Raw genomic sequence first — 9,802 nt, 5'->3', positions numbered from 1 at the left:
AGATGTCTCAAGGTCAAAATGGGGAGCTGTACCCACCCATGAGGGGTCATATGAGGACATATGTGACATATCGGGACCCAACAGGGCCGGAGTGAATGAGAGATCTCAGTTCTTCCAATAAGAGATCTGAAATCCAACCACAGGGCTTCTGGCTATTTTCTCTCCCTCACTTTGCTGCTTCTCATCTGCCCACTTTTGTCTCTTTTTATCTAGCATGGATATACCCCAACCTGAGCGTTACAGTGAATGAAGCTGTTCTTCAGCCTCCTCCTCTTCCCCCCTCCACAAGGTCTTGAGTCTCACCATGGTACCATGTGGTCAGGATGTGCATAGGGACCTGCAAAGTAAACCCCAAGGTAGGCTGAAGCTGAGGTTGGGGCAGAAAGGCATTGGGAGCCCAGCTCTGGCTGTGATTCCTCTCACCCCCATCCAAGGATGCCACAGCACACTAACTGGTGGGCTCCACAGGACATGGAGCATCTGGAGAAGCTCCCTTTAGCTCCCAGCATACAGAGGAGGGGTGAGGAGCTGGCTTCCACCATTAAGGAGGGATCTCCCTCCCATCAAGTTGGGCAGAGAACTCCTTTAGCCAGTGGTCTGTCTCAGAGCTGTTATCAGTGTTTAACTTGTAGGTTAAAATATCCTTGCTCTTCTTGACTTTGTTCCACTAGAGTATAAACCCCTTGAGACTAGGAAGGCTCTTGGACCACTCATCTGAGGCCCATACAGCATCTGCACAGACCTCCTACACCCCATCATGACACTGTCTCATGTCCCTTTGCTTTCTTCCGGCCTCCCTCTCAATGAAACTTATGGCCCCTTACTTGGCCTTGGCCTCCCTCTGCTTCTCCCCTTCCTACCCTGGCTTTGTTCCATGCCTGGGCTGCTTACTGAATTACTAATTGAAAGGATAATAATAAAAAAAAAAAAGCCAGTGAAGCAAAAGCTGCATATAAATTCCAAATACTAATGTTGATAATTATATGCTGTTGTCTGGAGGGAAAGCTCAAAGAGAGGCTATTGATGTTGTGTCAAGGACCCTGGCCTGGGCACCAGGAAACAAACCTAGGTGCTAGTCTTGCTTTGTCACTAACTGGGAGCTGTCACCTCAGCTTCCTGGGCTTTTGCTTCCTTAGAATTCTAAGCCCCTCAGCTGCTTTGAAGAAACTGTAGGAACAATCAGCACTGTATGACATTTGTAATGAACAGAAGGCTAATATAGCAATAAGAATTTCTTTTTGGAAAACTACCTTTTACCACTCACAAGGTGTAGCTGGTAGCTCCCTGAGAATCTGTAATTATGCAAGTTTCTGTCAGGGCATGGCTCCAGTGGTAGAGCACCTGCCTAGCAAGCTTCCATTCTGTCCTCTGTTCCCTTTCTTTATCCTTCTTTTTCTTTCTCCATCACTCTCCATAGTATTCCCTACTATATGATGAAGGTCAACCTCTCTGCTACATACAATCAAAGTATAAGCCCCAGCCCAGGTCTTTGAAGGATCTGCACTGAAAGGCTTTGGGTAGATAGACATACTGTCCAGCAATTCTGACACATGGAGATAAAAGCTATCATGGAATAAGTGGAAAGTGCTCTGCCCAGGGAAGTCCCAGGAGGCTTCCCCATTTGGGCTGAGTTTTATTAAAGAATTAGACATTCGCTTGGCTCCCGTGGCTCACGCCTGAAATCCTAGCTACTCAGGAGGCAGAGATCAGGAAGATCGAGGTTTGAAGTCAGCCCATGCAAGTTGTTCTGCAAGATCCTATCTAGAAAAACCCTTCACAAAAATAGGGCTGGTGGAGTGGCTCCACGTGAAGGCCCTGAGTTCAAGCCCTGGTATTGAAAAAAAAAAAAAAGAATGAGACATTCTTGAAGAAGGCTAGGGAAGAGGGAGTTCTTTCTGGCTAGGGAGACTGAAATGAAGATGGGAGGCTGGAGGGTAGGAGAGGAAACTACAGCACAGCCCATGAAAGAGACGGTGAGAATTTGAACAAGACTAAGTCAGAAGGAGGGGGAGCAGGGGATGCGTTTAAGACATTTCTGGGCAAGAACAGAGAGGAGAGATCGACTGTGGGGAAGGGCACAGGTGTCGAGGAGTAACTTGGGCCTTCTGGCTCCTGGGAAACTGACGCTTCCTGCCAGAGGGCATTGGAAGGGGAGGAAACTGTGTACCCTGGGTGATGCTGTTGGATGTCATACAGTCCAAATTTTTCAGGCTTTTATGCTCTCTTTTTCAATGTCATTCTCCCTTGAGTTTCTAGGAAAGTTTTTAAGACCTCAAACCACAGCCCCCATCTTATCTTGATTGTCTTAATAGAAAGATCCAAGCATAGGACAGGATAGCTGAGTGAGGCAGAGCAGCCATAGAAGCCCACCTGGATGAGGTAGCAGGTGTCCATGGGGAAGGGACAGATTAGGCTTCTGGGAGAACTTCTGGGAGGAGATGCCCCGGTGTCCTGTTTTCCTCCCACTTCTCTGACAGTCCCTAAGCAAAATGCAACACTGGTGGGTTCTGTTTTTATTGGAGTCAGTTCTGGCTGCTAATCTTTCTACCTGGGGACTTCCTTTCATAAGCTTTTTCATGCATAAACTCTTAGTTCTTTTTACAAGGGGTTGATTTCTTCACAGTGTCCCCCAGGGAGTGTAAATCAGCACCAAGTGTAAGGAGATATGCCACTTTTCTGCTTCAGTAGGCTGCACATTGAAAGAGATGTTCCCCATAAGGAGAAAGGTGAGCCCCTCCCCAGCCCAGTGAGCCCAGTACATCCCAGTCAAGCTCATAGTCAAGGCCACATGGCTTTGTTAAAAAAAAGTCATGGATCATGGGAGAGGCAGGCTGGCAGAGGGCAGGGACTGGTGGGCCTTTGGGCTGCCTATCAGCCAAATCCTATACCATGGACATGGCTCCAAAACAACACAGCTGCCAGGAAGAGTGCATTTGTGGGTGTAAGCAGGTAGTGGGCACCAATTCTTGACTCTGGACCCAAGAACAGAGACCTGGAAACACTCACTGCTTGTGAATCAGGCCCTCTGGCTGGAGGCAGACATGCCAGCAGTAGTGTCCCTAGTTTGTCTCTTAAACTTCTCCCTTGGGGGGCTTTGGAAATACATTACCAGCTGCTCACTTCCTGTCTCCATGGGAGCTTGCAAAGCTGAAGTTGAAGCCATTCTTTAGAAACACACTGATTTCATTCCAGGGAAGGAAGACAGGGGAGTTCTCAGCACCAGTTCTGCCCAACTCCCCACCCTCCTGCCAGGCACATGCTCACTCAAGCCTGGGGAGGAGAGTGGGTGAATTACTGCAACTTTGAAAGACAGAACCAGAGCATAAGGTGGAGGAACAGAGCAACCCCTGACTGCTGGAACTCCAGCATTAACTCTGGCATCCGCAGGCTGCCTCAGGGGCATGTGAGCATTTGTTCACTGGCAGAGAAACCTGCACTCTTGGCACTCTCACTTTTGCAGAGCAGAGATGTGCAAGTGTGCATGTGTGAGGGTGCGGGGTGCTGGGGCGGGGACAATCAGCAGTGCCAAGCAGACCAAAGGCTTCTTTCACTTGATGCAGGGTGGGGAATGAAAATGGTGGAGGAGCTGCTGTTTTTTACTTTTATTTTTTTGTGGTACTGGGGCTTGAACTTAGGGCCTTCACCTTGAGCCGCTCCACCTGCCCTTTTTTGTGATGGGTATTTTTTGAGATAGGGTCTCTCGTACTATTTGCCTGGGCTGGCTTTGAACCTCAATCCTCCTGATCTCTGTCTCCTGAGTAGCTAGGATTACAGGTGTGAGCCACCACCGCCCGGTGCAAAAATGCTTTTTATTTGCCTCACCCTCTGCAGCTTGGAAGCATTTGCTCAGCACTACCTCATTTGATTCTCATCTGCATGTATCATTCCCAGTTTATAGGTGAAGCAAACAAGCTTTTGAGAAGTTACTCCCAACTTAGGAAAAAAAGATAGAGCTCAATACCAAGCCAAAGGTAAAAAGATGACATGCAGGCATGGTCCTGCCTTCTTCCTGCCCCTGAAGCCAGAGACAGTCAAGTGGCATCTGCACCCAGGACTTTTTCTCTCTCTCTATCCCTCTCTGTGGGAGGTGGGAGTAGGGTGTGTTTGCCCCAAAAGTGACTTTCTGAGCTACAAAACACTTTCTTCCTCTGTGGGTAGGAAAGCACTTTTCTTTGTGCCTCCCTGCTGTATGTGTCTGTGTGTCTGATGTGCAGATGAGAGAAATGGTTCTTCTCTCCTTTTCAGATCCTGCTCTGGAGAGAACAGGCTTCTAGAAGGCAGAGAGTGATTGGTACTAAGAAATCCTCCCTAGAGAATCTGGAACTTCTTATACACTGCCTTCTAGGACAAGAAGAGAACCCTTCCCGAGTTCCCACTCTAGCAAACACTTTTATCTTTTAATCCTCAAAACAATTCAGTTAGTTGTTGTTAATCATGGCTCATGGAGATCAACGTGCCAGATTCATACATTCAGCTAATGACAGGCAAGGTCTGAAGACTGTCTGATGCCAGATATTTTTCCCTCCACTCTTCTCTCCAGCACCCTTACTCACCTTCATTGTTGTCCAAGGGACTGTGACATTTCATGAGGGAGCAGGAGAATAAACAAGAGGAAACAACCTCAAAGTGAAGAGAGAGGCTCTCCACACACACCCCCACCAGTGGAATTGGAATGGTGCACGAGTGAAAGGGTGAGGGAGGGAGGAGCAGTGGGAATTACCACTAGAGTCTACCCAAGAATCGAGGGCAATACTAACAGGTAACATTTATTGAGTAGCTAATGTATGCCAGGCACTCTTTTAACTTCTTTAGATGAACGACCTTACTTAATTCCAACAACCCTCTGAGGCAGATCCTCTTGTCATCCTTATTATCCAGATGTAAAATGGAGACACAATTTATACAAGGTTAAATACTTTGAAAGGGCAGAAACCAGATCCCAACTTGGGCAACCTATCTCCATGGCCTCATTCTTCAACGCTACACTATACTGTGTGAATAAACCTTGCATGTAAAACTGGCCATCAGCTGGGTGCTGGTGGCTCACGTCTGTAATTCTGGCTACTCCAGAGGCTGAGATTGGGAAGATAGAGGTTCGAGGCCAGCCTGGGCAAATAGTTCGAGAGACGCCCCCCCCCCCCCATCTCCAAAATAACCAGAGCAAAATGGACTGGAGATGTGGTTCAAGAAGTGGAATGCCTGCTCAGTAGAAGACCTGAGTTTAAATCTCAGTCTCACCAAATAACAAAACAATAACAACAAAAACAAAACAAAACAAAATAAAAACAACCAAATAACTGGCCATCAGAGTATTTATTATTGTTACAAAAAGCTCAGAATGTAAGTAAGGGTCAGACAAACAGGACAATAGGTAAAAAAGTTAAAATAATGTTTTTTTAATAGTTTACAATACCACAGAGGAATTGCTTATGTTATATTATGAAGTGGGGAAAAAAAGCAGGTTACAACATTGTACATATATTGTAACTAAAATATACACAAGTAAACTCAGGAAAAAAAATCACTCTCCCTACTGGGGTTAAACTCAGGACTTCATGCTTGTAAAGCAGGTGCTCTATCACTTAAGCCATACCTCAAAGTCCATTATTGCTCTGGTTATTTGGGAGATGGGGTCTGGCAAACTATTTGCCCAGACTGGCTGCAAATTGTGATCTTCCAGATCTCAGCCTTCCAAGAAGTAGCTAGGATTACAGGCTTGAGCCACCAGTGCCTAGCCTTTTTGTTCAGTTCAGGGGATGGAATCCAAGGCCTCGTGCATGCCATGTTAGCTCTCTACCATTGGGTTGTATCTGTAGTCCAAGGTTTGTCTCTGAACAGGGTTCATTTAAACATTCCTCTTTACTGGTTTTTTTTTTTTTTTTTGCATTTTCTATATTCTAAATTCCCTGAAATATACATGCATTACTTTAAAATTATTTTGAAGCTTATATAAAAATGAATGTTCACTGAGTAATTGGTGGTACACTGGGTGCCCTCTGAAGACTCATCTCTTCTCCTGATATCTTTACTTCCAGCAGGAACAATGATGGGGACCCAGAGTGACCTCTACCTCTGGCCTGTCTCAGCGGAAGAATTGTAGTAAATGAGGTCGTATTTCTAGGGGATTATGTTCTCCTTACAGATCTAGTGATCCTCACAGAAAAAAGGGAAGGCAAAGAAGAAAGTAGTGAGGAGGAAGCAAGAGAGCGGGAAACATAATAGTAGGAAGGAGGGGGAGGCAGAGGGGATGGTTAGGAGGAAAGAGGAAGAAATAAACTGCAAGTTCAGAAGGGTCAGGGAGTTGACAGAAGAGAAAGTGAGGGAGTGATGAGGCAACATAAAGAGAGGTCAGAAAAGAGGGAGAGAGGAAGGGAGGAAGAGGAGAGAGGGAGAGGGAGGGAGGGATGGAGAGAGGAAGAGAGAGAGAGAGAACATCACCACATAGTAAACTGGTAAGAGATGTAATTCTTTTCATTCACCAAGATTTCTGTTAAGCTGCAATAGGTTGCCCCAATATTTTATTATAGAAATTATTTTCTGCAGTTAAATGCTGCTTACATCTAAGGGAAGCCTTTCCCCTGGCTTGCAACTTGAGTCTCTTTCCCAGCTGCCTAGCCACCTCCCCAGTCCTCACAGCTCCAGCCAAGAAAAAGCTCTCTGGACTGTAGCTACTGCAATTTGCTAGGGATGACTAGAACCTATCCCTGCTGCAGTTCAACCAGCCCATACTGGGAGCTTTGGCACCAATGGACATGAGTCAAGGCACAAACACTGGGATTAATGCCCAGCTATTCCAGAGCACCGTGCACAAAGGCTGCCTAAAGCTTCCAAGTTATAAATGAAAGCATTTAAAAAAAAATCATGGAATCATGTGAGACCTTTGATTCTGTAGACTCCAACCAACCATAGGGAGAGAAACAAGACTTAGAGGCAAGAGAAAACTTGGCCAGGGCCAATAGCTGGTTGGAGGGAGGACTGGCTTTCTGATTTCTTACCCAATACAATGATCTTATAAGTACTTATGAATACTGTTTTATGTTTTTAAGAGGCTTGCTATAAATACAGCTATCCCACTTTTACCATAACAACATCCATTGTAGTAGGTGATCCAAGAATAAGCTCTATTTTTGTAGGTAGAAGAACAGCAGCTCAGACAAACCCCATGGGGCTGACAACTGCTGGTTATGGGGCCCAAACTAAATCTCCTCAAGAACATGTACATGGAACTTTTTTGCTTAGCCCCACAGTTTGTGGAGAAACTTCCAGATGTGGGAACACAGGAGCAATTTCAGCTTCTGCAATTTGATGGAGCTCTCTTTCTTGGGGAAGCGTGGCAAGGATTAGAGGCATAGAGTGAGCATATCCAAATTTCTGCTCTAATGTGCTAGCTTCTACTGTAAAGTTGTCTGCATGGCTACAGTTCTGTTGTGTGAGGCTTTCAAACCATTATCATGGATAACCATTGATTGAGCACCCTGTATATGTATACAGGGGACAGGATAGGTTCAAGGGATACAAGGAAATATAAGATATGGCCCTATTCTTCAGAAAAAGGATTATTTTAGCTGTAGAATAAGGCCAAAAACATACCAAGTGATGACAGGCCTGGATTTCTTCACAGGCCTTTGAGTGCAATGTTCTCTTCTCTTGAAATTCCTTGCCCCACCCATCTTCATGTCCTTAGGAGTTTCTTCCTCAGTTTCTTTTACTCGGTTCCTTAGCCTGGGTTGGATGCCCCTTCCAGCTTCCTGGCTAACCCCCCAGTTCTCACGGCTCTGGACAAGAAGGACTTCTGGACTATAGCTACTGCAATTTGCCAGGGACAACTAAAAACTATCCCTGCTGCAGTTCACCCAGCCCATACTGGGAGCTTTGGCACCAATGGACATGAGTCAGGGCACAAACACTGAGATTAATGCTCAGCTGTCCAGAGCACCGTGCACGAAGGCTGCCAGTAGCAGCCTGCATTTCCTCCACTATAGCGCTCAGCACACTGTGGTTTACATCTGACTTGTTTCTCTCCCTCACCGGACTCTGGGTTTCTGGGAGAAGGATGGAGCTGTATTTTATATGTGATAGATAGCCTATGCCTGGCAGAAGCAGACTCTTAGTAGGTGTTTGTTGAATGAAGAAAAGCAACTGTTCTGCTTCCATTGCCTCTAGCATATGCTCTATGCCCCTTGTAGCTCCAGTGCACTGGGACTTCATAATTACAATTTGAGGCACTTATTTCAGTGACAGAGGGCTCACTCTTATTGGTTTAATTCAACCCACTCATTCCTTTCCTCCAACCTCCAGCTAAGAAAGTTTGATCAACCATAGAAAGTTTTGCAGGTCAGCTTGACCCAAGGTGAGACTGGAACCACTGTGAGTCCACAATGGAACTGTCTCCCTGTGTCTCTCTTTTCCTCCTCAGGGATCTTTTTTTTTTTTTCTTTATTCATTTATTCATATGTGCATACATTGTTTGGGCCATTTCTTCCCCCTGGCCCCCCACTTCCTTCCTCTCCTTCCCCACCCCCTCACTTCCAGGCTTCCTCAGGGATCTAATAATAACTAAAACACCTATCTTTTGTTAAAATGACCAGAGCTGGCAGGAGTCCAGTGGGAACTTCCTGTCCATTCCAAACAAGTCTTACCCATTTACCTGGTTGCTGGGCAGGTAAGGCTGAAAAAAATCTGTGGCTAAGCAACACACAACACTCAGGAAAGGAAATTAGCCAGAAGTATTTGCAGATTAAAATGGCAAGGCAACTTGATGGAAACAAACATTCAAAGTACCTGCCAGGCTTTTAATAATGTCAGAGAGAAGAGCTTGGAACCAGCTGGAGGAAAAAGATAAGAAACACATTTATTTCCTCTACTCAGACCATATCCACGGTTCCCCACCCCCATCACATACCTTGTGTTTTACTACCAGAAAACAATTAGTTGCATTTCTCAGATAAACTTCATTGTGTCAGCCTCTCCACAGGTAGGGAAAAGGGTCCAATAATTAGCAAGTTTTCTTGGGGACCTCACAGAGGGTGTGCTGCTGTCCGTGGTGCTGACATCCTGATAGGGCCCCAAGGTCTCTGAGCTTTAGCCAGGTTCGTCTGCCCCACACATGATTCTTTGATGAATGGTAGACAAAAACTGGTCTGTGGACAAGGAAGGCCTGAAATCCTGTCTGGAAATACAAATCTAAAGACTGTTATTGGAAACCCTTGGAGTCAGATATTTTTCAGAATTCAGAAGTTTTCAGATGTTACCAAGGCAATACTGTGCATTGTGGCATTTTGTATAAAGCCCTTAATGAGGCCTGGGCCAGCACCACACAATCAAGCCAGGTTGGTATTTCCCCAGTAAAGTGAATAACCAGTCATCTCAAGTGTGCTCAGTAAAGATATTAAATAACCTCACTGCAGCTCAGGTCAGGATCTTCCTCTACTCCTCCAAATGAATTCACCTTAGATTTACAAACAAAAGCTTTCAGTATTTTGAATTACTTTAACTTATTTTTTTGTGCTGGGATCAAACTCAGGGCCTTATGAATACTAGGTTAAGTGCTCTACCACTGATCTAGATCCCTAGTCCAGGATTTCAGAATTTTAGTGAAGGATTGTGGGCTCAATGTTGGTTCTGGTCTAACCTTGGGTCAAACAGACATGCAAAACTTCCTATGGTTGATCAAACTTTCTAAGCTTGTAAATATCCTGGTTGGGGTTTGGAAATAGGGAATGGGTGGGTTGAATTAAACCAAGGAAAAGCAGATTGACCTATCTATTCCTCGCACTACCCCTGCCACACACACACACACACA

Source organism: Castor canadensis, chromosome 3 (assembly GCF_047511655.1).
Source record: "Castor canadensis chromosome 3, mCasCan1.hap1v2, whole genome shotgun sequence".
In the NCBI taxonomy this organism is placed as follows: Eukaryota; Metazoa; Chordata; class Mammalia; order Rodentia; family Castoridae; genus Castor; species Castor canadensis.
Note: the sequence above shows the minus strand (reverse complement) of the source record.